General features: G+C 37.9%; 1 long non-coding RNA gene across 1 annotated transcript; it reads right to left on the bottom strand.

The window, feature by feature from the left end:
- Positions 1-11,604: 11,604 nt before the first annotated feature.
- Positions 11,605-13,944, bottom strand: LOC128786501 (uncharacterized). Its single transcript, XR_008430309.1, has 4 exons — positions 13,820-13,944; positions 13,361-13,486; positions 11,984-12,078; positions 11,605-11,673 (listed from the first exon to the last, which is right to left on the bottom strand). It is a non-coding gene; the product is annotated as an uncharacterized LOC128786501 (long non-coding RNA).
- Between the last annotated feature and the right edge of the window lie 13,528 nt (positions 13,945-27,472).

Here is a 27,472-nt window from a genome sequence, read left to right as displayed (position 1 = left end):
GTTAGTTTTTTTTTTTTTTTTTTTTTCTTTTTCTGGTTCTTTTCAGAAACATCTTTGAAAGTAGTGGATTTTTTTTCAAACTGAAAACTGTCTAGATTCTTGAAGTAGTGGTAACATCTTACTAGTATAAAGATGCAATTAATTTCATAATGTAAACTTACTCTATGAAAAATGCCACCTTATGCTTGAGGCAGTCTGATATAGCCATATTCTCCCCTGCAAGGGTTTCTTGAGATAGTAATTTGCAAGCAATTGGTAGAAGCTGTGTACATTTTTACTGAGTCACTGTACTACATGATTATTAAAGTTCCAGGTAACAGCAAGATTCATTTTCACAGTTGTGTCATTCATTTGCACTTCATAAAGGGAGTTGAAAGAAGAAAGTAAAAAGAAATTAGAATTTTTAAAGTAGCAAAGAACATGTAGGTAGGCTGTAAATATGTCTATTCCTGCTATCAAGAATATGTATCTGTGTAAGTGGTAACAAAGCAGAATTTAAGAAACAAACATTAAAAATTCACTTTGTGGTGAGAGAACAATAGACATAATTGGAAAAAAAAAAAAAAAAAAAAAAGAGAGAGAGAAATGCAACTGGATAGAACAAAAAGCTTCTTCCCTAGATGGGTAGTCCAAAGTTGGAGCAGGCTGCCCAGAGGGGATTTGAAGGGAAGATCCAATCCTGGTCTGATATCACTGTTGACCCTGCTCTGAGCAGTAGGTTGAACTAGAGACCTCTTGAGCTCCCCTGCAACATGAGTGAGACTTTGATATTTAGGATCTGGCATACTGTTATTTCATCATTTCTCATTCACGATGTCAGTGCACTTTTGGCTCATAGCACCTCATTCTGCCCACAGGTTGTGCATGTGCATACATACGTCCATACATTTTTACACATGTGGAAGGAGGAAATAAACACATCAGTAAAAGACGGTAGAATACCTTGTTATTTCTTGTCACAAAGAAAAAATTTCATAACAAAATTAGAAAGTTTCAGTAAATATTAGTGGGCAAGGTGCTGAGAGCACAGGAGTTAATTATTAACTGTTTGAAGACTGTTTGTTATAATTTACATGCTACTTTTAGTGGCTGTACTGCAATGATGCAAATTTACATAATAGTATTCAATAGTGTATGCTTAGCTGACAAAAAGATAAATGTTTGATCATTTTTATATCTTAAAGATTTTTCTAGCAAGTAGGATGATTAAGCCATTTGAAAAAGAAATCTATTTTCTTTGAGATAGCTTTAATAACTCCTTTTTTTTCTCCCCTAAGGACCTTTCAGAGGTGAAACCAAAGAGATTGTCACACTGATCATTTTAGATGATCCACAACAACAGGATAAAAAAACTTATTATTATCAGAATGACCTGCACTGAAGGAAGGAGTCATACTCTGCACAGCTTTGACCCTGTTATTCTGGTCTGTGACAATGCAGGAGGAGTTATTAGATTTCAGATAGCCTCAAGATCTCTTATTGATTGCAAAGACAGGTTCCTCTTCTTATTGACCACGTTCATTTTGTGTGTCATAAAGTTCACTATTGTGATTTCTTTGGATGAGAATTTATATAGGTTGCTTATTTCATTGTTCTGACAAGAGTGCCTCAAAAAAAAAAAAAAAAGAAATCTATATCTACAGATATAGGAATAATGAGCTAGCAAGCACTTATTTCACTGTAGTTTAACTATCTTTCAGATATAACCCTAAGAACTCATCACAAGGACATTTTATTCTCCCTCACCTCACTTTCTTAAAATGAAGCTCCCACTTTAAACTATTCAGAATTCTTTCATTTTGAGTCTTTTTAGGCATTTCTGAGATAATTATCTGGAGTGGAATTAATCCAAAAGCTACATACCTTATCTAGGCTAGTCATCTAAGGTTTCTCTCCTGACACTGGTGAGAGACTGGCATCTCCAAAGGGCAATTTCATACCATACAAAAATAAGTGTATGAAAGATTATAAAAGGCATGAAATTAATTCTAACAGTAATGTTAAATTTTGAGCTTAGATACAATTTCTACTGAATTCATATCTATACCCTACATGAACTTCATCTATTGCTTCGTGTGTTAATTATTCTCATCTCTATTAAATATTCTGTATAACACTTCTGAAAATGATTAGGACAGGCCAATAACTAACACTAAGAGCTTATCATGGTTTATAAATGTCCTTTGGGATATTTTTCATTGGAAAATGTTGATTAATTGAAGCTGATCCTTCAAGTCCAGGATGGAATTTCTGGTAAAATGTACAAAAAGACAGCTACTCTTCTCAGAATAGCAAGTAGTCAAGTTGTAATACTAATTAAGTGTGGAAATCTTTTTCTTTAGGATGGGAACTTTATTCAATCTCTCCCATTCTAGGTATCTTACCTACTCCACTGGGATACAAGGTGATTTCATGGTCTAATGAATCTTTAATTAATGATAGAGATTTGGATAAGTCCAGCAAAAAGTACTGAGGACAGCCAACAAGCTCACTGCTGATGTAGCTCATCTGGGTCTCCTGCATTTCCATCAGTTTCTTTGGGTATCAGACCTACTTGGAGATCCCTTCATTTTTTTTCCTAAATTTTATCCCCAAAAACACTGAAACAAAAGTTCTCGTGGATCAGCTATAGACAATCGTTCACATAAAAATTTGTTTTCTCCTCCAAAGGAATAGGGATGCATGTTAAATTTTTTAAAATTAGGATTAAAAATAATTTCTAAACTTCTCAGACTTCTCTTTTAAACAAAGAGATGGGTAAAATATGGTGTGATATTTTTACAACAGAAAAGCATTATGAATAAGCTTGATTGAAAAGCAAGCCATTATTTACAAGCATATTATTAATTCTTTAAAAGTGAAATTATGGAAGGAAAGGGTAGTCCCATAGGAGCTGATTAGAGGAAAAACAGATGTATTTAGTACAGGAAAGGGTGGCAGAGGATGAAATAAAGAAAGAATAAGGCATGTCATAAACAGCAATGGAGTGAAATTGCCTGAATGAAGTTGATCAAACGTAGGCCTGAGGCAGCAACCAGTCAGCAGAGAAGCTTTTCAGAATACAGCACTTGAATTATCCTGTATCTTCCTGGGTGCATGGTAACTGATTTTTGGTGAAATATCATATCTTGTATATTTTCTATGATTTTTAAACAAAACAGCAAACACATCTCAACATTTGGCATCAACATTGCAGATATTTCCAACTAAGGCACCCAAGGTTCCCTTTCTGAAGAAAAATAGCTACAGTCTGGTAGCAACTCACCTGATCTATTTTCATCATATTATGAATCACACAGTAAATGATGACAGTGATGGACTAGCTAGGAAGAGCAGCCCTCTTAATTACAGCACTGCTTTTTTTTTTCTCTGCCTTTCCTGCACTGCCCAGCATCTGTATCATAGGAAACCACTGATTGGCCCTTCCAGTGAACTCTCCCCTGATAGTGACATTTTTAAAATCTTTATGCGTTAAATAATTTCAACTTTAAATCTTTATGGTTTCACGCAGTTCACATGAGTGACAGCATTATTTGTACAGGCAGATATCAAGCTGATGAACCATGATTTATTGCTGGTTTTGATAGAGAAGGTTTCACCTCCACAAAGCCAGTTTTGGAATGGCCAGTGGATAAAGAACAAAATAATTGTTTGGGAATATTTGTGAAAGAAAACCATGCACTCCTTCTATCCAAGACAGTTCCCTTTCAACATCTGAGACTTCTGAGTTGTGCAAAGCAAATTCTGTGACCAGCAGTCTGACAGCTTGACATCTATCCCCAAAATTTGCTTAAAAAACTCTAACACTTCTATCACAATATATTTCAGAGAGGTCTATGGTTTAGGAAACATTGAATTTGTGCCATAAAAAAATATTATTAAAGAATTTCTAAAATAATTAGATACCATGGAAGAGAAGGTGGAAATATTCAGCTCTCTGCAGAAGAACAAACTGCAAGAGTAGGAGCAAGAAAGAGAAACATCTACATTCAAATCTGGTTTATCTGAAAGCAATTTAAACTCTGTTACTGTATGTTTAAAAGGAGGATAAGAAAGTTTAGGCAGTTATTTTGAGTAGCTGTCATGAAGGTTATTTAGTGAATGGAATCTCGACAATGTTACATTGGAAGAACTCTGCATTCCACATCATTTCGCTTTGACAAAGAAGGGTGAAGTCACTTGCTAAAGATTTCAACCCACTCAAGAACAGAAGGGATATAATATGTTGCTATATTTTTTAGATAACACCCATAACTGTGTGCTAAAAATATTTGCTTGATACACATAAATATATACTTTAAATAACATTGATCTGATATCTTAAACTGCTTCTTTTGTCTATCACACTTATATTGCATGAAAGATTATCAAAAATTAAGTGAAAGTCAAACTAGACATAAGTACCACAGGGAAAAAAAATATTACATGCTATATATGCATAGCTTTCAGGACAGCAAAAATGCAATATAGATTAAATGAAAAAAAAAAAAAAATATGATTTAGAGAAAAAAAAATTAACAATCTATCTGAGTAATAAATTTTCAGACATTCTCTCCTGTGTCATTATGGTAAATTGGCTGTTTGCTTACACTTTTCAAAGAGTTTATTCATTAAGTACACTAATAGAAACAATCCAAAAGATACTGGAAACTTACAAAACAGTTTTAGAATGCCATAAAAATGTTCACCTGCTAGAGGGGAAGTTACCCAGGGGAAATATACAAACAGGAAAGGTGCAGTCCCATCCAGTACTCCCTTGAATGACACAAAATTATCTTCATTAACTTCATTTATCAGAGGATCAGGGTCAGAAAAAGAGAGAAACTTGTGTCTAGTGCTACAGGTAAACAAAAATGGATTCAAACTCTGTCCTTGAGCTGAACTTGAAATAATGAAACATGAAGATATCTCAATGTCTAATGCATTCATTAAATTATATGTTATATACTTTAATATGTATATAGCACAATTTGTTCATCAGAGCCATAATTTTTATTACTTTTTATATAGATAGCAGAGAAAAAGTTTCCAAGTGCAAAACACCTCTTGTACTTTATACTGTGAACTTTGAGACATTTGTACGTGTGAGCTTCAGTTTATACAGACACATTTTCTGTATTCTAATGTTATGCCTCAATGCTCAGGACTTTTTGAGGAATAAAAGAATTTCCTGTAATGTGCTAGATACAATCTTCCAATTTTTATGGGCTTGTGAAGCAAGCATTCATAGCAATGTCAACTTCCCTTTAGGGATTATTTATATTTAGTGTGAAAAGTCATTAAAATTTTCAGTCATTGGATTTTCCAATAAGCCAACACATCCTAATGATTAGTGCCACTTCATATTTCTATTCCCCCTCTTTATCAAAGCTATGAAAAACATAGCATTATCCTGAAATTTTACATGCAGATATAGAGGAAATATTAATAAAGCAGTTGAGTAAACCACTTTCTTTATCAGACCACAAAGATATATTCAAGTCTAAGCATTAAACTGAGCTTCCTCCCAATTACTTATTGCAGAAAATAACTGATTATTAATTAAAGCCTTGTTTGCTCTGGAGATTTTCTGCACCAGTTGCCACCGTAAGTGGCTAAATAACAGAATCGTTGCAGCAAGTGTAGAGAGGGAAGGCTGATATTTGCATTAGAAGTGTTTACCCCTTTTTTCCCAGTCTGAATAGATCCAGCAGTGCAAACAGCTGCTTCATTTGATTACACTGAGGATTTCATGAGGGCAACTAGGCTGCTAGTCCCAAATAAAAAATCTAAGACCTCGCCCCCTTGGGTTTCTGGCTTTGGTCTTTCCTTCTCACATCTCCTCACATATAGAAATATTATAATTCAAAAATTTAACAGGTGCATGAAAAATGGCAAGTGTTCTCTCAGGTGACTCCTTCTGCCTTGTCATGCATCTGCTGTCTGAACGCTCGAACTCCCTTTCTGCTCAGCTTTTCAAGCATCTGCCATTTGACTTCCCAACCTTACCATTAGACTTCTTCGGTGTTAGATTTTTTCTAGCATAGATTTTTCTCAAATGTTATCTCTGCCCACAACAGAGACTGCAAGGCAAAAAAAATGCAAGTAAATATTTCCTTTTTTATTTTCTGTAAATAACACATACTATTAATGTTAATTTTATGCCAAGGTGATCATTAGATTCCACATATTTTGGCTGCTTCGTGGGGGAGTGGACTAAGTGTGCAAAAGATTAGGTCTTTACAAGCAATTCCTCTTCACTGTGAGGGTGCTGAGACACTGACACAGGCTACCCAGAGAAGCTGTGGGTACCTCATCCCTGGCAGTGTCCAAGGCCAGGTTGGATGGGGCTTTGACCAGCCTGGTCAGGTGGATGGTGTCTCTCACTACGGCATGAGGTTGGAATGAGATCATCTTCAAGGTGCCTTCTAACCTGAACCATTCTATAATTACATGATTCTTAATCCTGAAAACACTTAGCCACTTATTGTACCACAAATATTTGTGTTCATGCTCTGTTTTTTAAGAATTATTGATTGACTTTGGCTGCCTAGCAAGCGAAACTAGCACTAGTAGATGCCACTGTAGAGGCATATAAGTTTGTACTACAGCAGCTACATAAAGAGGTCACATTATCAGAAGCAGTGAAAAGTCAGAAAATTCTCTGAGTTTTGGGGCGACTATAGACCTCCATCAGTTTTGAAAAATATGTCTTTTTTACTTAAGTGGTGAACTATGGCATTTAATCTATGTCCAATCTAAATGACAGCTAATGGGAGGGAAGATTTGCTGTAAAGAGCTGACGTGCTCTGCTTTGCCACATGGTCAAGTGCTCAGTTGTTCACTGTTGCTGTTTCAGCAGTGGCTCAAAGGGTCCAAAGTCTGAACTCAGAAATACACACCTAGCAAGAGAAACTCTCTTTGCCCAAAATTCAGAGACACAGAACTAAGGTAGAGTACAGAACATAATATTGTACAGGCATCATCCAAAGGTGTTTCACAGTCTATTGATGAGGAGGCAGAGATGTAGCAAATGGTACATTTGTTCTGTCTATTATTCGATATTCCTCTGCAAAATTATGTTCCTGGGTTCTGATTTCCTGCATAAAACTGGCATGAATTTCACTGGATCCTTTTTTATGAAACGATGAGGCCATTCAATAGGTAAAGCTGTGATTTGAAAGTCAATAAAGACTGCTGCTGATAAAGCTTATAGCTGATGGAAAGAGGGTAAAAAGATTATAAGTGGTGATGTAGAAATAAGTTATTTAGATAACTTTCTTCTGTGACTTATTCAATGTAACAAAATTCTGTCAAAATGAATGAAAGTAGTTTGGGTGGTATAGCCACATATATTAAACACACATATAAACAAGTAGAAAGCTTCCCACAAATACTGCTTAAGATCCAAAAACTAGTGCCTCATGATTGAATACACAAGTTACCTTCCATATAACTAGACTGGAGAAAGTGAAAAAAATGTGGATAATTATGCTGTGGGGAAAATAACAAATTCTTTGGCTGTATCTAAGCCATCTTTCAAGAGCACCATGAAGTTTCTTTCATGGCTATTGAAAAGACATAAAAAGAGGTTCTGCTTATGGTCACTGCCCAGGCTGCTGGTTTAATACACAGATCTTGAGTATTAATTGTGCAATTAAACTTTTTGTTGTGCTGAATTATACTGTACTGACAACAGAGACAAAATCATGGGGCAGAATCAGAGTCACACATTGGTAAAGACCTCTAAGATCATTGAGATAGATCACCCAGCCTCTAAACCACCACCAGCTCCAGCACTAAACCATTTCCATGAGTGCAATATTTCCCTAAATGCAACAAGTGCCTCCAGGAATGATGACTCAAACAGTTCTGGGCAACCTGTTCCAATACTTGACAACTGTTTCCATGATGAAGCTTTTCCTAATATCCAATCTAAACCATTCCTGGCAAAATTTCCTCTCATCCTGTCCCCAGTTGCCTGGGATAGGATAGCAACCCCCACCTGGCTACAACCTCCTTTCACAGAGCTGTGGATAGCAATAAGATCACCCCTGAACCGCCTTTCCTCCAGGTGAAACATGCCCAGCTCCCTCAGCTTCTCCTCATCAGACTTGAGCTCCAGACTTTTCACCAGCTCTGTTGCCATTCTCTGGACATGCTCCAGCACCTCAATGTCTTTCTTGTTCTGAGGAGCCAAAACTGGACACAGGACTTTAGGTGTGGCCTCACCAGTACTGAGTACAGGGTGAGAATCACTGCCCTGGTCCTGCTGCCCACACTATTTCTGTACAACCAAGGCTGTCATTGGCTTTCTAGACCACCGGGGCACACTCTGGCTCATGTTCAGCTGCTGTCGAGCAGCACCCTAAGGGCCTTTTCCACTTGGCAGCTTTCCAACCACTCTTCCTCAGCCTGTAGCACTGCCTGGGGTTGTTGAGGCCCTAGTGCAGAACTCAGCATTTCACCCTGTTGAGTCTCATACTGTTGGTCTTGGCCCACTGATCTAGTCTGTTCTAATCCCCCTGCAGAGCCTTCCCACCCTCCAGCAGATCAACATTCCCACACAACTTGGTGTCATCTGCAAGCTGACTGAGGATGCCCTCGATCATTCCCTGTCCATATGGTTGATAAAGATATTAAAAAGGACTGGCCCCAGTATTGAGCCTTGGGGAACCCCATAGTGACTGGCCCCCAGCTGGATTTAGTTTCATTTGCCAGCACTCTCTATACCAGACCATATGGCCCAGTTTTTAACCCAAAAAAGAGTTCACCAGTCCAAGCCATGGGCTGCCAGTTTCTTAAGGAGAATGTTGTGGGAAATGGTGTCAAAGGCTTCACTAAAGTCCAGGTAGATACATCCACAGCCCTTCCCTCATCCACCAAGTGGGTCACTTTGTCATAGACCAACATCAGGTTGGTCAAGTAGGACCTGCATTTCAGAAACCTATGCTGGCTGGGCCTGATCCCCTGGTTGTCCTGCACATGATGTGTTGGCAGTCCAGATGATCTGCATCTTGAAGAATTTTTCAAAAAATAAGTTATTGCTCAATAGGTATAGCAGTCTAAGACTTTGTAACGAGATTTGATTGCTATCAGTGTAAAAAAAAATTTAACTTTCAACACTTCGAGGAAGTTAGAAAGACAAAAAATGCAACTGTGACATTTGAGGAAATGAAAAGTCAACATATAACAATGTAAATCACACATAGCAAATACAGCTATAATAAACATACCTTTATCCATCTTAGATACAATGACAAATACTTCTAAAATTCAAATTATATTTTACAGCCTAAGTAAATATTAAAAGGCCGCCAAATCTGCTAGCATAAATCCCCATGACCTCGCAAGTTTTCACCAATGTATTAAATGAAATGAGAATGAACCATGAAGGCATTTTTGCTCTCTGGAGAAAACACACAGGTAAGAAGAAATAGTTTTACCAGCTTCTTTAAGGAGAGCTGTATTTCTGAAACACCTGTGGAACTGTGGCTTTGTCTACAGGCAGGTTTCACATTATTTTAGTGTTATAGAAATGGTCATAAATTATTTGCATGGTGATTGCACCTGAAGTGCAGTAATGCCGGTAGTCAATTACCAAAGACAGCCCCTCAAAGATCTTGTCGTTTAGAGAAAACATCCCAAGCTACAATAGTTTCTCCTTGGACAGGTGTGGTCACTGTTGTAGAGTGTGTCACTTGCTTCAATTGGATCAGCTGTGGCTTTGCAGGCCACCCTAGGGAATGCACTTAGCATGTAAGGCCAGGTTGGACAGAGCTCTGAGCAACGAGATCTAGTGGAGAAGATCCCTGATCTTTGCATGGCATTTTGTTTAGGTGATCTTTAAACATCTCTTCATACCAAAATTATTCTATAATTCTGTGTTGCTATGTTAGCTATCTTCCGTGATGGCATGTGATACATCCACCTTCTGTGCAAGGCAGTGGGACTCCTCAGTGAGAGGAGCATGCAGTGCCACTGGGGTGAGAGTGTACCCAAGTGACTCCACATAAACAGCTGAAGGTCTTTACAGTTCATATTCTACTTTTCCACCATCATTTTCCCCCAGGCCATCAGATCACTTCCATTACTGTTAGTAATCTCAGTCTGTCCCTATTAATAATGTTTGAGCAAGCACTGCAGAACTGCATCAGTAATGCATACAGTTTCAAACTGTAACCCTGACTACACCACATACTGGGGCTTAAAATTCCTTTTTCTCTGATAATTTGAAGCTTTATGTTTAATATTTTTTGCAATGCATATTCTCAGGAGATGACAGCGGATGCATGATAAATACTTTATCTCCCCCTGAAACAAACAGACATCCGTCTATGCAGAAGACAGTGCTTGCCAGCTGTGCATATATAAAGAGTAAATGTAAAACCAGCTGTTCTGTCAGTTCATCCCACATAGTGAGGTTGTCACTGTAATCACTTTGGCTGGGAAAATTTCCAGTCATCTCACTGCTGCTCCTCATGAATCACACTTGTCAGGAAAACATCAGAGTCTTTTATATGGTATTTGGTTATTTTTGGGATGAATGCTATGAGTGTATTTAGGGCAATTATTTTCAGGACTTGAGAGAAATCAATTGATAACACTAAAAAACATATGTCTGGCTCTACACTGAAGCAGCAGACTTGATGTTTGAATAAAAGTATAGAGTTATCTTTCCAGTGCACTCCTTCAAAACATGCTCCAGTAAAACTTCATACAGTTTCCTGAATTTATGGAAAATTGACAGGTTGGAACAGTTCTGAGAAAAGCAGTAGTGAGGACTGGTCAGAGATCCAGAAAATATTGCTCGGAGGAGAAATCTGAACAAATGGTGTTGTTAAGGGAAAAGGAAAAAAATTACTGAAGACATAAGAACATATTTCAAATAGTTTGAAAAGTGGCACAAAAAAATAAAGGCAACTATTTGGTCTTATTTAAATTTCATGGATCAACTGTGGCAGTAAAGATTCAAGATGGATATTAAGGGAAAATTTCTGTGGATTAGGACAAATGGATTTAAATTAAATGTAAGCATTTGCTATGTGTCTAAATACTTGGATAGAATCCCATGACATCTATTTGTAAAAATTCTTTAATTCTTTTCAGAACAATATACATAAAGATATACATTATAGATTTTATAAATATACAACAGTATGAAAATAGCACTTCTGTGGAAAAATAAGAGGTACATAATGTGGCTCTGTGGCTCTCTGTTAGTACTGCTAATCTATAGAGAATGGGTGGACAAATTGCATTGTTAACTGATACCACAAGTTTTGATTACGCACAGGTACAGCCATGCCAGGGAAAACAAGTGAGTGGTGCCTTCTTCCGGGATTAGTGATGTCAAATGTGCCAGGTCTAATTTTTCATTGATGCTTTACCTGCTAAAGAGGATTTTCTACATCCTGCACTAGTACCTGGCCTGTGAATTGCACAATACCATAGTGATTTTCTCTTCCTAACTTTTCAGCATTTAAGCCCTTTTCCAAAGGATCTTTGATTAAAACTGAAATGTCTTTGATGAAATAGCTCATTTTGATGGTATTTTTAAAGGGAAATTGGATTCAGTAGAACACATTTTTTCTGAAGTATTCAACATGAGATATGGTTGAGAATGTTTCTTTAATCAGCTACTACATCTTGTTCTAAAACAAAATTTCTGCCTGTAGGGTCCAGGGTCTGCACCTGAAAATATCAAGTTTAGGAACGTAAGTCTATTTCATTGTGGTTTGACTTTCAGATTATACGTCTATTAATTACCTATTACAGCTCTGTGCTTGATAATGTAGATGAACAGGTGATTTGTATGAGTTCTGAAATTATCCAGGCAAATGCAAAAGCATTGAGTAATTATCACCATAGTTAGTCAATGTTTTCTAATATATGTTGTTGTGATAATCTGTTCTCCAGGAAATATCAACATTTTTCATCCATTTGGTTTGAAAACATTTTTTAAATGAGGAAGTGTCTTGGCAAAGGGAAATTCTGTTTTTACCATTATCGCAAATGATGAAACTGGGGCTCAGCTGCACTATTCAGAGCTGTACCATCTCAAAGCTCAAGGATAGATTTATTCTCCATAGTAAAATGCTACAGGATATGAAGAAAAATGGGTTATGAATACCAGAAAAAAAAAAAAAAAACACAACTGTACATTTAAATTAACTGTAGTTCTGATTAGTCTCATTACAGACACAGGTATTTTTAGATGTCAGTTCCTGATATTCTCTGACCCATACAAGCTAGTCATAAGAAAAAGCTAAATAACTAAAAATTTATTCATAATTTTCTTTCATCATTTTGGTAGTCCCTCTGCCCTTTGAATTAAGTCTAGTCTTAAAATATGATTTATCTGGATTTATCATCATTGACTTCTGCAATATAAATTATTCCTCTGGGATTCTTTAAATTCTTCTTAGCGTGACATTTCTACTGTGTACACAATCAGGCAAGAGTGTGGTTTAATTTGTTTGCATTCACACATGTGCACATCTGTCCACTCAGACACAGTTTCACATTTTACATGGTTAGGAAGAAAAAGGTGCATAAGGGAGGAATCACATGGAGCAAAGACCCCTGTCTTTGACCTCTGTTAGGAGTACCTAACAGAGTGGCACATGGACAAGGTTTTAGGAGATTATTCCTTTCATAGATATTTCTGTGATACTTCACAGCAGAAACTTTGATCTGCTGGGAACAGGGACTGATGTAAGAAATTGGGCCATGCAAACTCTGTAGGAATCTATGAGCTGATCCGTGAAGTTTGCTTTGTAGTTATTGGATTCAATCAAACAACTTCAGGCCTTCTTGGGAGACAGTTAAATCTAAAAAACAAAAAAAAAGTCTTCCCCAGTTTACTAACCACCCTGTCTAACTGGATACTTCACCTTAACCTTCTAAACTACTTGCCATTTTAGAAGCATGTGTGAAATATATGTGACCCAATTTTTGCCATTATACTGGGATGTAAATAGAGAAAACGAAACAGCCAGCCTTGGGATAGGGATCCAGAGATATCCTGATGAAGTAAACCAAAATTGACAAAGATGGTCACTTTGCTGTTTATCCTATGAACTATGCTAAAAGTAAAAAAGGTTAGCTATTCTTTCCAAATAATTAAATAACTGAAAAAATCAGCACTTCCTATTATCATTTGGAGTGTTGTCACAAATTGAAATTAGTGGATTAATTTCCACAGTCTTACCCCACCAGGTGTAAATGCAGTGCATACCCATAAAAACACAAGAGAAAAGAGGGGAAAGTTGAATGCCTTTATAAACTCAGTGATATCACTCATATGTTTCATGCCACTTTTTCAAATACTATATTCTTTTTGTTTTTTTCATTTTCTAATGAGGCTGTCTGGCTATACCTTGTGCCCTTGAAGACCAATGGAGCCTTTGTGAAGTCAAAGAGTTCAAGATGTGGCAAGCAAGGACAGGATGAGATTCAGGAAGGAGATGGGAGTCTGTAGACTGGAAGAGTGCCTGAAAAGCTGCTGAGAGAAGCAAAACCAGATATATTAGAAAAAAAAAAAAATCCCTGAAAGTCATTGAAGATTTTGGGGCAACCAGAAATTCAAACTGGTAATAAATTAGTTTTGAAGAAAAGTAGTGCTCTGCAAGGCTGCAACAAATAGGTGAAGATGTTGTCTATGAACTTTCATTCACTTCTCTCTCATAGTCAACTTTTCAGTCACTGAAAGTTTTACAGAAGCTAGATATTCTAGTTATTGCTCAAACTTGATTTTAGAGATTACAAACTCCCTTCTGTTTTGGGTATGCTCTTTAACAAGAAAAAAATATTTAGGTAGATATTTAGGTAGATTCACCTTAGAGCTCTGAAGCCTGTTCCAAACCTGTTTATACATTAAATACAAGTATTTAACTTCTAAAAAATCCTATGGCAAAGATAACCACAGTTTAGTTGAGCATTACATTCACTTAATCACTAACATTCTTGATCTTAAAGGCTCTATTGTGGCGGTTACTTGCTACTACCTCAAGCAGCCAAAAAGCCCCGACAAGCGCTGCCTTTGTGAGACCGTAGCCGCCACATGAATGGGCGCTCCAGGGGAGGCTCCACTGCCTCCCCGACAGTGCTGAGTGCTCCAGTGTGGGTAATGCAGCTTTGGTAGCTTCACGCTGAGAGGAAGCGAAGGGACGAGAGAAGGACACTTTGCTTGCGAGCCTGAGAACGTTTATTCCCCCATGCGTGGACAGCGCAATGCAAGGCAAAATGGCAACGGGACAAAAGAATGCATTAGATTAAATAGGGGGTGGGCAGACAGGGGTGGAAACCTGCCTCACCCTATGGCAGGGTGACAGATGACAGGGGAGTGACATGGATTATAACAACCTATGGGAACATAACAGAGGTGGGTACAGTGTTTTGGGACAAATAGCATAGCAAAGGTGGGGTGATTGATGCGGAACTTTCATGAAGAATCAGGGAGTGGCTACAAGACTGACACCCCAACAAAGAGTCACAACCCCTGACTGACAGAACCTTATAAGGAGAAAACTACGTAAGGTGAGAAGATTGACATGTCTGAGTGACAAGAGCTCCTGTGGTAAACAACTTGGAGCAAACCATTGTGAGAGAAAATAGGGGTATGGAGAACCAACCTAACTAACATTAATAAAATCCCTAACTAAACCAACCCAACCTACAACACTCTATCACCTTTTTCAGCCCTCTCCTTTCTTCTCATGTGTGGAAACTACATATACAATTGTCATTGTAGACATCATCTTTAGCTTTCCATAAATGAATATATTACCTGTTTAACAAAGGGTTTTCGGGACTGCAGTAAGTATTGAAGTTATAGGAATATTATGGACAAATGCCTTTACATAAACATGTGTTCTATTTTGGATAAATTGCTGTAATAACTTTATAAAACCAGTCTGTCTTATTTATTTCTGTGAATATAACAATTTGAAGAAGTGCTAATGAAATTATTGCAGTCAACAGTGAATTGGTAACAAAAATATCAGTCATATAAATAAGTGGGTAATGAGGATTTTCCTACTTCAGAAGTCAGAATAAATGCTCTCCTGATGGAAGTTGACAAAAATGTTAATGATTAACTAGGGATGAAGAATTTTGTGTCAGCTAGAAAAGGTTCCTATTATAGAAATTAAAAGAAACATGGTAAAACAGCCTCAGGTACTCTGGGGGACACAGTTCACTAGAATAGTTGGTTACCTTACCTCAGGGAAAGCATTTATTTAGTCAAGGAGAGCTTTGCTGTACACTTTGCTAGACTTCTTGCCTATTGTACACATAAGTAGGTCTCATGTCATGTCAATAAAAATTATAGTCAAGATAAAAACAATAGCTTTAGCATTCCATGATACAATTCACTATATGAATGGATATAACAAGTCCCACAAAGCTTCTGGTGACTTCAGTCACTAGGATTTGGAAGGGAGGAAGGGAGGAAGGGAGGAAGGGAGGAAGGGAGGAAGGGAGGAAGGGAGGAAGGGAGGAAGGAAGGAAGGAAGGAAGGAAGGAAGGAAGGAAGGAAGGAAGGAAGGAAGGAAGGAAGGAAGGAAGGAAGGAAGGAAGGAAGGAAGGAAGGAAGGAAGGAAGGAAGGAAGGAAGGAAGGAAGGAAGGAAGGAAGGAAGGAAGGAAGGAAGGAAGGAAGGAAGGAAGGAAGGAAGGAAGGAAGGAAGGAAGGAAGGAAGGAAGGAAGGAAGGAAGGAAGGAAGGAAGGAAGGAAGGAAGGAAGGAAGGAAGGAAGGAAGGAAGGAAGGAAGGAAGGAAGGAAGGAAGGAAGGAAGGAAGGAAGGAAGGAAGGAAGGAAGGAAGGAAGGAAGGAAGGAAGGAAGGAAGGAAGGAAGGAAGGAAGGAAGGAAGGAAGGAAGGAAGGAAGGAAGGAAGGAAGGAAGGAAGGAAGGAAGGAAGGAAGGAAGGAAGGAAGGAAGGAAGGAAGGAAGGAAGGAAGGAAGGAAGGAAGGAAGGAAGGAAGGAAGGAAGGAAGGAAGGAAGGAAGGAAGGAAGGAAGGAAGGAAGGAAGGAAGGAAGGAAGGAAGGAAGATTGCATATGCTGTGTCTGTTTATGGGAAAGACTGTACAAATGATCATGGCCTTTGGTCTGTGAAAGGCCCACATATAGAGAGATTTTTGGTTGCAAAACTCTAAAGAAACACATAAATATATGCAGCAGAGCTAACAGAGAGATGAAGGCTCCTTTAAGAATAATATATTCCCTTCTTGTAAAGGTCAGCTTGTCTCTGCTGTTCTCAGCCAGCTCTGGAGAGCTCAAGCTTGGCTTCATGTGTTATCACAAAAGCTTTCCAGAGCATTTTCCCCACGTAAGGAAAAAACCAGCAACAATGCTAACTGAATAATGCTAACTGAAATAAACTGTCATGAGCAATGAAATGCTCATTACCTCTAATTGCCAGTACTTTTACTTTTCATGATATCTGTAACAGATAAATCAAGGGAATCAAAAACTTTAACAAACCTACTAAGAAATCTATATGTTTTGCCACCCCCTGCCCCCTTCAGACAATGCAAACAGCACAAAATGAAATCCTTGCTGTGTTTCTGTGTAAAGAAAAAGGCAAGAAACATCTGGCCTCTGCTGACCTCCTCACCTCCATTAAGCAGCGGCTCCATATGAAATGTGTAAGTAGCTTTGTCCTGTATGAGATGGTGGAAATTGCTAGCTTGGAATACAGCCAGCATACTTTGTTTTCTGGTTTTGCATCTGACTTATCCCAGCCTAATGAAATCAGCCAAAAATTGATTTTCTTAACTATATTACATTGTAATCTGCAAGGGAGGTAGGTCAGGTTCTCTTCCATTGCTCAGTGATCTGTTAATCAGTTTTCTTAATAGGAAAGGTGTTTGAGTGGCACTAGTGGAAGAGATGGCAGAATACATTCCTAGGAAACTGAACCTCTTCCTGCCAGCACTAAAAGCAACTGATAATCTAACAGGCAGAGAAAAACACCTGGCCTAATACTCACAGAATTATCCCAGGTCAGAAATTGTTGGGTTTGTTGCTATCTCTTCTTCTGTGGCCCTAAACGATTTTTTTCATCTCTCTCTGCCTGTTTTCCTTTTGGGCCCTCACTTCTTGTTCTAATTACTTTTCAAAACCAATAAGCTTTCCCACCTCAGGTTTTGTAGCAACTACCACAGGTAACAGGATCCCAGTATTTTTTTAAGCAACCAATAAATTTAGAGTAATTAAGAACAGCATAAAGAAGACTGGTAATGTTTTGGGTTTTTTTTACTACATTGTCCTACTGTTTTGGGTTTTTTTTCATTTTCACCTTTGCGGAAATAAGGCTTTCACAGCTTTCACCATGATTTTTAAAATTTGTTGACAATCCGCCAATTACTTTAAAAGGCAAAAGATGGTCTAGGTAATAAATCTAAATCTGTATTCTGGTCAGATTGACAAAGAATTTGTGTCAATGTGACAAATGCTCATGAAAATAAGTAAGATGACGATCATATAAAATATTTTGAATCATTAAAAAATTATTCAAGGGCTCTAAATAATGTCATTTCCATACAGCTTTCACCTGTTTTTCACTTTGGACATCTGTTTTAGAATTACAGTACACTTGGAAATTTCATTTTGTTAAAAACATTGGCAAATATTAAAACCCATTTATAAACAAACCAGCTTTGACCTGGGAAGTACTAATGTCCCATTCCAAAAGAAACTTGACACATTTTGAGGAAACCATTAATTTCTCACAATATCTGAATGACCCCGTTCTTCTGGAACACCATACATATTTTTAAATGAATTTTTTATTCCTATTTATGGGAGGGCTACAGTTTATAAGTATACAGTTTTAACAGGAGAGGCAGATTTTTCTGATAGTATGGAGATCTAGATGCCATCATCCTAACTTGGGTACCTGGAGGGCATCAATCTTATAGAACCACAGAATGATTTGTGTTGGAAGGGACCTTAAAATCTTCTAGCTCTAAGCTGCTGCCATGGGCAGGACAGCTTCCATTAGACCAGGTCAATCCTGAGACCATTTGTCTCTACTGTCTCTAGAGAATTTCAATAATTATTCTAGTAGGTCAAATTTAGATGTTTAAATTGGGTGAGTGAAGAAATCATTCCATGATTTTTTGCTTGGTACATGTGTCCATGCTAGATATGTTCAGTCACCCAGAGTGCTAAGCTTTGCATACTAAAAAGGGAGGTAAAATCCCATGCCCAAAAAGTCTACAGTCAAAACAGAGGAAACACAGACATTATGGGAAGGAGATGGAAGCAGGGAGAATGAAATGAATTCAAATAACAGGTTAGGTGTGGAGCTGGAAATACAATCACATCTAGAAAGTCTTAGTCCAGTCACAGGGTCTGCAGACCACACTACCATTAACTGCTTAAGCACAGTGCTACACACAGAAGGGAGAGAGCACTTCAATAGCAGAGAAAGATGTAGAATGAGACCCTCTACCTTGGCACTCCCAGAGATGGGATCAGCCTGGGAATAAGACAGAGAAGCATACATCCCTGACTGACTGCACAATGCAAGCTGTCATCCTGTTCTGAACATGAAAATGTTTAATTTTTTTAACTTTGGTTTCTGATATTTTATGATAAACTAAGATTCCAATTCTATCATATGCGAAAATACATAACAAGACTTATTTACATTGTTAATAACTCCTAAGCAGCATACTTTTTTCATTTTCCTGCAGAAAAGCTACTTGCTTTATAAAGTAAAAAAAAACCAAAAAAGTACAAATCTTCTGCTCAGGATTGTCTAGAAGCAATCTGCATTCAGTGATTGGATTATGTACTAACAGCATTACTTATCCCCATCTGAGAGGTACCCTACAGGGAAAAGCTCCAAAGAAAGACGCTGCATTAAGAGAAGATTTGGAAGTCTGATTGCACTCTGTTTCCATCTCTCTGCAGGGCTGGCTGTCAGTGGCATTCAGAGCCACGCAGCAGAAGAGGAAAAACAACTCTCTTTCTTCAGTGGTGTGAGTCATGGGTGATTGAAGGCATCTTTACCCAGTTTAAGGTCTGACCAGGGAATGTGATCCTGAGTTCATTGAGAATTTGCATTGACTTCATACAAATTCAGTTATGGCCTGTACTTTTTCGTTGGAAACTGACTATTTTACAGTCATTATTTTATTAATCATGAAATTGAAATAATAAAGTGTGTAAATTGTATAGGGAAGGTGCAGTTCATAACCATAAACATTCGCTCAAGCAGTGAATCTGGATCCAGATGGTATACAATATTAAACCAGTGTCTGGATCCAGATGGTATACAATATTAAACTAGTGATATCTCTCTAAGCACATTTTAAAATAATTAATATTACCATGGATTTCCTCCAGACTTCTTCCTTATCATGAATATAGATCAGTTCCCTTAGGAGGGGAAAATTGCAAAGTTGTCTGTATTAACTGCTAACTTATTTATTTTCAGCATCCAGTGATCTAGTAGGTCATGGGTGGGAGAGACAGGCAGATTTCAATAGTTTTACAGTGAATAGCTTCATGGAATAGTTTCTCAGATGTGGAATAGTTTCCCCAAATGTCTCCAGAATTTCTGTTGCAGTGTTTTGACTCTCTGGAAGAACCAGTTACAGCCAAAAATTACAGAATTTAAATTAACACAGGAATGTGTAGAAAACCCAAAAATACACAAAAATGTGTCTAGTCACACCTGAGTTTCAATTAATTCAAAACTACAGCTTGGAATAGAAGACAATCCCAGCCTAGAAAGATTCTGACTTTTCTGTTAGTACTTTTAAAATTTTTGTTTGCTTGTTTGTTCAAATATAGGGTTAAAATTTGGAAAACTACCCAATATCAGAATTCAATCTAATTTTCTACCAAAATATGTTATCCACATGGGCAGGAAATAGCTGCATTGCTTGCAAAAGATAGGAGCAATTTAAAAATCTTCAGTCTTTTTATACCACATATCACAGAGAAGTAGCTGGATGGAAAAACTGGAAGATGAAGAATGCAAATACATCTACAAATTAAAACCAATGTGTTTTTGTCAACACAAGTTATTGCTCATAAAGCAGGGAGATTGGCATCTATTTTAACATTTGAGGGTCAGGATGTTCAGAAGTATCAGATAATTCAATCTCAGTAAAGGAAATGCAGTAAGTGAATATCTGCCCTTTGGATTTCATATGCATAATTTATTATTTTTCTTCATGTGAAAAAAATTAGTATGGAATACTTTTTGCCCTTTGTGTATGAAAAACTGTGTAGTGCTTTCCATTGTTGAGCACTGGTACTTGAATAGTTTATATTCAAGTGTTTTAATGCTTGAAAGGTTCTATCATCCTAAGGGATATCCGAATAAGATTTTATTTTCCTCAATCAGTATCTTCCTAGATTTACAAACAGATTAAGGTCTTACTGGCACAGGTCAAAATTACCACATCTGTGCCTTTTTTTTTTTTTCCATCAATATGTTTCCAAGTTTTCCTGTCAGTCAAGACTAGAACAATATAATTTAGAGAGATTCAAATATGACATATTTTTAAATAACATAGCATCATTGTTTACCCTATTACACAATATTAATTTTTTTTTAATTGAAATTTATTGTTAACTATGCCATTTACTTATAATTTAATCTGGCAAATTCACTTTAATTTTCTATTACAATTGAGTCCTGAGTAAAGATTGCTGAATCCATCATCACAGCAACAACAACAACAACACAGTATTATAAAAAATACCTCCAAAAAGCAGAAGTGAGAATTTATCTATTTCACTTAGACAACTGTCAAAAATTTCCCTTGTCTCTGAAGCCCTACAACTTTGCAAACCAGGCCAGAATGTGTTTCAAAGGAAAAACAAACAAACAAACAAACAAAACAAAACCACCTCATATAGATTACAATATGACAAAGTAATATTACTAAAATATTAGGTATCTACAGAAAAGGAAATAATAGTCTTTCTGATTGATGCAGCCTCTCACAGAGTCATCTAAAGATTTCAAAACAATGAAGACAAGTGCCAGAATATTTTGAATTAATCTTAATGGTGTTAGCAGTGATAGAAGATGATCTTGCTTCCAAAGTCAGAAATACATTCAACCAGCTGAAAAGTAATTTGCTTTTTCATATTTTCTTTTTTTCCATCTACCTACTCCTTGTCCTTCACCTTGTTGTGTCTTGCTGATGAATATAAACTTAAAAAAAAAAAAAAGTTCTGCATTTTTTATTCACATACTTTGTTTCTTTTAAGGTACACATTCTTCACAGACTGAGATAAGGAAGTTGAAGACTATACTTCATACGAACAGATAGTATGCTTTGATACTGGTTTATCATGACCTGCATTTCTTTAAGAGCACCTCCAAACTTTTCATAGTTTTAGTTTCAACTCCAAACTCCAGACCTCCATATTTATTCTCTTGCTATCCTGTGATCAAATACAGACCTTGAATGAGCTTGAGGAAGGAATACTGCATTTTGATGGTTGAGCTAGAAACCTGTGACAGAGTATGGCATAAATGCATGTCACCTGAGATCTCACCTTACTGAGTAATGTAAAGAAAAACAGAGGAGTGGAAGGGCTGCATGCAAGAAAAATGGAATTTGTCTGGTCACAAAATGGAGAAAGGGCCATGATGTGTCTCTGCACTCCTCCCCAGCTATGGGAGATCCACTGAGCATGGGGGGCAGAAGGAGGCCCTGGCCAGTGCATGAGGCTGAGAGAGCTGTGCCCTGGGTATGCAGGCTCTGGGCACTGTCCCCATGAGAGAACAGAACCAAAAGCCAAATGGGAACACGCCAGGAGCAGCTCGGCATGCCTGTGGATGTCCCAGCCAGCACATGTCTATTCACCTGCCTTCCAGACTCTGCTGTGAATTTTCTAGGCCAAATGGAAGAGTCTGAGTCCTAGACTGTACCACATAAAAATGGAAGGCACTGAGGAGCCCTTAGGGGCTTTCTGTTATTGCAGTTGACATGAATGCCCTGGTGTTGGTTGCAGCCACTGACTGGATGAATGCTAACAGACTTGCATATTTCTTTTTCAAGCCCATGGCAGTAAATGGGAGAAAGGGAGATTTTTGCTTGCTTGCCAGCTCCTCAGGGAAGCACAGAGATCATCATAATACACAAGAGATCAGCACCATTCATTACTGCTGGATAATGACTGCCAATGATTTATCTACCATGCCTAAGCTTCAAAATCCCATAGGTCAATCCTGCAGCACTATCATTGAACAACTCCCATTATCCAACCCATTATGGTATGCCACACTTTGGCATAAAAAAACCCCTAGTGTTTGGTCCAGCTTATCCTCTCATATCCTTTTTGTAATTTAGGGCGGGGTTTTTGGTGGTTTTTATATACACAGCTCAGTATAGGTCACTGATTACTGAAAAATGTAAGTTCACCTTCTTGGAAGTTTAGCATTAATTAACATAGTCAAACAACTACCTCTCATTATCAAAGTCACTTGCAGGAGATATAATAGCAAATTTTTCCCTCTAGTTTCCCATTAGTGTGCTCCTATAATGCAATGTAACGAAAAAGTTTACCTTCATGTAGCCTTTTTTCTTTTTTTTTTAAAGCCTGAAAGTTTTATCCTTCCAGTTCAGATTGTCAGCTGAATTCATTCAGTGATGATCAGAGCATGAGCGACATTATGTGCCTATTAGTGATGTCCTGTGCTTCTCTTATCTGTCCATTTCTTAGATGACATTCATTGGTGTAATTACACCAGAGATTGGAATGACATGGATACATTTCAGCTAAGGATCCACCCTACTGAATATATTTGAAGATTAGCATTTTCAGTTAATACATTATTTCAAAGAATACAGGGCACATTTTCTTAAACTGGCATTGAAAATTCTCTTAAATAATAGGACTCTTAGTGTAACATTGACTTGTATTAGAAAAGGACTCTGATTTAATCAAACTATATCTAAATCCTACCTGTCTTGCATCTCATTATGTTTAGAATATATTTTTGTATTCCCCATACCCTACCCCTTCTTAGGATTCAGGTAGAAAATAACAAGCTTTTGGAGTAGGTAGGGGTTTAAACCTCTTCTGATCTTGAAGAGGCAGAAACAGAACAAATGAGCCCCTCTGTTGTGAGCTGAGATCTGTGTGGGGGCACAAGCAGAGCTCTGGGCAAGGGACTGCTTCTATACCCTCAATTTGCAGAGCATGATACATGCAGGAGCACCCACTCTTTTCACATTTGTTTGCCTGATTTTGACAAGACACAATGAAAGGGCACAGCCAAGGAAAGACAGAAAGCTTTGCCCATGGCAGTTTTGCACCTAAGCCAGCTGTAGCAAATTATATCCTATCAGAGACATCACACACAGCACAAAGGCAGCAGCAAATGCCATGAGCTAAAGATGTCAGCACAGACCATTCAGAGCTTGAACTGAAGCCCACTTCAGACTTTAACAGGTCAGCAAAAGGCTTTGGAATTCCCTGATGAACACAGAACCTGTGTAAGGATTTGTCCTTCATCCAGCTCCCTTCTTTTCCCAGCTGACAGCAGCCTAAGAGGAGACCTACACTCTCAGGAAAACAGTGTCAGGTGCCACAGCTACCTCCAACTCTGAAAGAATATATTATAAGAAAGCACTTTATAAACACAGCATTTCAACATCTGTTTTGTTCAAATCTGTCCCACTATAGGGGGTGTTGCCATTTTTAGATTCATCCTGGCCATAACCAATATGCAGTTTTTAGACAAGAATTATTTCAAGCCTTCAAACAGCTCCTTTGGCACACACAGATTCACATAGCATTTTAGAAGTTGGTTTCACAAAACTCTGTAATGATAAAATGCCTGTTTACCAAAGTTTTTGAAACATTATGTAATCATTATACATTTTTTTGCTAGTAGAGACAAACCAAGAAGCACATCACCCAAGATGGTGAAATTCTGGTAAAGTTTCTTCAGTTGAAACACAAGTTGGCAAATGAGTAACGACAATTTTAGACACTTTTAAACTGGAAAAATATATGTCAATTTGACTCCATCTACACCATGTTGAAAAAGGACTAAGCTGTTACATTCCCTTGCACTTTGCCAAGGTCTAACTTTGAGATCTATGAGAGCTACCACAGCTCAGCTGGCTACCCATAACCTGCTGAGCTGGAGTAATATATCTGTAGTTTGAGCCTTCATCTGACTTGTTCTCATAATCTTGAGGATGAGGATAGTTAGATAGACCAAGGCATTAACTAAATTTCTTGGAAAGATAAAACATGCAGCTCAACAGCAGCTGGATAATAAGCAAGAAGGCTTTGTAATGGCAAGGGATAATCTTCTGGCTGAGACAGTGCCAAAAAGACATCAATATGATAAATGCATGAAAAAATGACAGGAAAAAGAAGCAAAGACTGGGAAACTGCTGAGACTAATACAATTTAAAAAAACATCCTGCACTGAATTGAACTAACTGATGAAAATACATGTTCATGTCTCTTTTGGCAACTCTTCTGGAGGAAAAAAAATACCTAATTTTTCATATAGGAAAGAAATCTGGAATCCAGTCTTTTTCAGAGTTCATGCTCCTGTATTTAACCCTCCATTTGGGTAGGTTAGAAATTCCCATTTCCAGCTAACATTCTGGACTTTTACCTTTGCAGTCAATGCTCTTTGGCAAACGTGACATAAATAACATTAAATTCCCTCTTGGCCATACATTTCTTCTTTACAAGCACTGGACCTGGCTGCTGGCACCAACACCCTTGGAAAACAGGCACTTTACCTCTGAACACAGTGAGATCTGATCTTTCCAGCAGTTATAAACAGGCTTAATGCCCTGTGTGCTCTTAATTTTTAGCAGGCAGATTTTCTACCTACCCACGCTTCACCTTTTGAGTGCTGATGTTTCCTGCAGTGCAGCTGCCAGATGCAAACCCATGGGTGGTTTTGTGTGAGTCGTAGCCTAACAATTCCTTGTACCAGTGTGCTGAATATGCAGAGCATTTTGACACACTCCGGGATGAAAGGCGCAATGTAATATGATTATCATGACTGTAGCATCGATCCCTGCTGAAAGTGTCAGAAGGATTCTTCGTTATCTTGTTACTAGTATTTGCTATTTTAATTATCCTCTTAGCTTCACTTTCTTTCTTTATATCTCTTTGCTATTGATACCCCTGGCCTTTTAAAGGGCTTTTTGCTACAGGGAGAGAGAAGGTGAAGGAAACCCTATAACAAGTGCTGCATGCAGGGTTACCAGGTCTAAAGATAGTAATCTCTTCAAGGGCAGGGCAGGACAGGGCAAGGGAAGGACAGGGCAAGGGCAGGGAAGGGTAGGGAAGGACAGGGAAGGCAAGGCAGGGCAAGGGAAAACACTATGTCAGCAAAGCCTGTGGAAGGAAATCAAAGATCTCTGAACTCCGTTATTCTTTTCTTCAGAGAAATATAAACAGTGTGCTCTACCCCAGTGTCCTGCTGTAGTTTTTCCTCTTTGCCTCACTCTGCTTTTGCCCTGCCGATCATGACTGTTTCAGGTAAATATATTAAACTTTGCAAATTTTCTGGTTTCAGATTCTTGAGCTTTCCAGCTCAAGGTTCCCAGGGGCAGGATGAGGTGCCTGGTTGGACCTACTAGGCAGCAAACTTTTCCTTCATTTTAACACATCTTTTTATGTAGAGTAATAAGAAAGTGGAGAAGGTAGGAAAAAAATTGTTAATTGGAAATTGAACTAAAGCCCATGAAATAAAGCTCTTGAAAATCACTAAAAATCACAGCTTTGATAATGTCTTCTAACTTAAGATATAACTTATGGTATCAGTCATCTTTCACTTTTCATTTCTTCAAATAAGTGCTTAAAAATAATGGCTTTCACTATCCAAAGGGAGCAGGAAACCCAGCTGAGTACTTAATTTTAGCATTCACTTGCCAAAGGATATCATAAAGACAAAAAAATTGTGAACAGGTAGCAAATGGGTGTAAAGTCAAATTTCTCAGATGCATGGTAAAAAAAAAAAAAAATGTAGCCTAGATTTACCAAGTGAAATTCATCTGCCTTGGCAATGGTACCAGAGTTAGTGGCATAATTCTACATTGTCAGTAAAGTGAAATAGGCACCTCCAGGAGACAATTGTTTTCATGCATAGACAGATACCTGTGACAGGTCACATGGACTGCCCTTTGGAGGTACTTATTTCTCCATTAACTATGGAGGGACTCTACAGTGACAATTTGAAGTTTGACTATTCCATTATAGATGCCTTAAATAAGAGAATATTCATCTCACTGTAAATGACCTTCCAGTATGAAATCCAGGTATCTAACTGATCTCTTAAAAAGCTCTAGAAGCACCAGAAAACTCTATTTAACACCAATCCATGCTCAGAAAAGAAAAAATAAAAAGATAAAATACATTATAGGAGTTTAAAATAGAAAGTAGGAATTCACGGGAAAGAAAATGATAACATTAAATAGGAAATATTAGGCTAGAAAGTAGCAAAAAGCTAACCTCAGCCAATACAAAGTCACCTTTGAATAGTCACAGACAGTTAATGCTGCAGGGAATGAGTTCCACAGTCTGAAAATGTCACTTTATGCATCGTTAAAAGCACCTGTCTTCAACATAAAAATAAACAAACAAATGGAAAAACACTACGTGTATTGTAGCAAAAATGAACAGGCCATTGGGCTTTTCTTTTTTTTAGTGTTGCAAGTTCATGTTTAAAGCATTTAACTGTTAAGAGAAACTGAATACTGATTTCACTTCTTTGTCTTGAAATCTTCCACTAAACAAAATTGGCTATCACTGATCAAAAAATAGCCAGTGTCACCTAAAATGCAACATGCACTGTAGCAACCATTAAGTTTAACCTTATCATGAGAAAAAAATAAATGACAGCAAATTTCCAGTCATGACCTCTAAGGAGGTTTTGGAAATAACTTTAAAAAACTTTGGCTTTGTCAGTGGAGCCTTTCAAGTGCTAGAATTGAGAACAGCACTACCTGTGAGGAAAAGCTAAGAAATCTGGGTTTATCTATTTTGGAGAAAAGGAGGCTGAGGTGCAGCCTCATTGCCCTCTTACTGCTTCCTGAGGAGGGGAAGTGGAGACAGAGGTGCTGAGCTCTTCCCCCTGATATCCTGACACTGGACATGCAGGAATGGTTCAAAGCTGCACCAGGGGAGTTTTAGACTGGATGTTAGGAAGCATTTCTTTACTTAAAGGGTGGTCAAATACTGGAAGTGGCTTCTTGGAGAAGTGGTCAATGCCATAGGCCTGTCAGTGCTTAAGAAGCATTAGGACAATGTCCTTAACATGCTTTAACTTTCAGTCAGCCCTGACATGGTCAGGCAGTTGAATTAGATTGCTGGTTTTGGTACCTTCCAACTGGAAGATGCTTTCCTATTTGATTCTATTCTAAAATCCAAGGGGTAGAGTTTGCAAAATGTGCTTGGGGAGTTGGTCCTGCTCAAGAGAGTCACAGGAGCAAAGGAGAGAAAGCAGGAGGAAGCCTGACTGAATGGGG

The sequence above is a fragment of the Vidua chalybeata genome, chromosome 3, assembly GCF_026979565.1.
Source record: "Vidua chalybeata isolate OUT-0048 chromosome 3, bVidCha1 merged haplotype, whole genome shotgun sequence".
In the NCBI taxonomy this organism is placed as follows: domain Eukaryota; kingdom Metazoa; phylum Chordata; class Aves; order Passeriformes; family Viduidae; genus Vidua; species Vidua chalybeata.
The sequence above is the reverse complement of the archived record's forward strand: the minus strand, read 5'-3'. Positions and strand labels throughout refer to the sequence as shown.